Source organism: Melitaea cinxia, chromosome 3 (assembly GCF_905220565.1).
Source record: "Melitaea cinxia chromosome 3, ilMelCinx1.1, whole genome shotgun sequence".
NCBI classification, from domain to species: domain Eukaryota; kingdom Metazoa; phylum Arthropoda; class Insecta; order Lepidoptera; family Nymphalidae; genus Melitaea; species Melitaea cinxia.
Genome location: NC_059396.1, coordinates 16032435 through 16034461, shown reverse-complemented (window position 1 = coordinate 16034461; position 2027 = coordinate 16032435).

Genomic DNA, 2027 nt, shown 5'->3' with positions numbered 1-2027 from the left:
GCCCCTTAATAAATTAATCAACAAATACACCTGCGTCAGAAATATTTTTGATTCTAGACAAAGTATGTTTTGTAATTAATAATTTTAACAATGAACGTTTTAGACAATCGAAAGAAAAGGGTAAGTATGAAATAAAACAAAACGCTTATTCATATTTATTTTATTGTAATTTTAAAGACATTACATTTTAAAAACTAGTTGTACGGGGAATGTTTTAGTGGAATATAATTGTAAACGTGAATGTGCTGCAGAAGTTTAGACGGTGGTAATCATTACTATTTTCGTAATTAAAAGAAATCACAACACTTATTTACAACAGTTTGAGTTTCTCTACTTAAGTAAATACTTTGATATCAAATGTTATCTATATTATGATTTTTAAATCATATTATGAATTAACATCCAAAGTTTTAAATAGACACCAAATTTTTCATTTCTCATATTAAAAAAAAATATCTTAAAAAATCTTACAACAAAAACAAGTATAGATTACACAACACGTATGAATATTTAGAATATGATTTTACTAAATTTTATTTGAGACCTGTTATTTTATATATAAGAGACACATTCTTAATATCTCATTTTCCTTAATTCCTATATCATTCCTCCCCCCTTTTTCTATCATTCCCCTATCAAGACGCTTTAAAAGCTTACAAAATTAATTGAACAAATTAATATATTTGAATTACACCTACCTACTATTTATTACCTTCCTCAAGAAGTATTAGACATTTATTTGAGCTTGGCTATCTTAGGTTTTAAAAGATTTAAATATTTTTATGGTTTCAAAAACCAGCTAACGAGAAAATGTAACGTAACAAATAACAACAAATAGATAACAATTAATAGAAATAAATTAAAGAAGTTTCTGTTCAATTTAAAGCTTATAAAATAATATTGCAACTTCCTCGTAAATTATATCGTCACCCCAATTTGTTGGCCAACTATGGCTACCTTTGGGATAGATCGAACTTTAGCGGGCTATGACGCAAGAAACAATGCCGAGAAATCGGAAACCCAATTTAAACTCAAAAAATTTTCGTCTTTATCGTGAACCTTGTGACAGCGATAATGGTGGTAAAAAAACTCGGGATATGACATGATGAAGATCAGCAGTATTGCTTTCCATAGCATTGTTCTTATTACATTTCTCCAAGTGTGTGAGTGTGAGTGTGTGTGTGTGTGTGTGTGTGGTATCGCGCACTTCGCTTCAGTCTCTCTGCCACGGTAGATTTTTTTGATGATGTCAGTCCAAAGAGTTGGTTCACATCCGCGAGATTTTCCTGCAAAATATTTAAAGGCAAAAATATCTTGCACTTCGGGTTTTTCAATATCCTGTTCCTATCAGCAGGTTTTCCATACTATCTCTGGTCTGCGTGTCACCCACTAAACTCAAAATGGTCAACGTGAAATATGGTAAATATCCAGGTTTGCATGATAAATATAATTAAACATCAATAAGTAAATTCTATATTCATTGTCAAACATCGTTTTAAAATTAGTTGGATTTTTCCGAATTTCATTTACGTAGAATTATAAGGGTAAGGTCCTGCCGTGACCATGGTGTGTCTGGCATCTAAAAATCTTAGTAAGCCACGGTAAATCCGAAAGTTGTTTCATTATAATTATGAAAGTTATTCAGTTTTTACTTTTTTCCAAAATTAACAAAAGTGACTAGAAGATTAACAAATTAGAGTAACGATATTTTATAATTATGTAAACAGTAAGTTATAACTTATAAGCTAAAATCAAAATTAACAAAAGTGACTAGAAGATTAACAAATTAGAGTAACGATATTTTATAATTATGTAAACAGTAAGTTATAACTTATAAACTAAAATCAAAATTAACAAAAGTGACTAGAAGATTAACAAATTAGAGTAACGATATTTTATAATTATGTAAACAGTAAGTTATAACTTATAAACTAAAATCAAAATTAACAAAAGTGACTAGAAGATTAACAAATTAGAGTAACGATATTTTATAATTATGTAAACAGTAAGTTATAACTTATAAACTA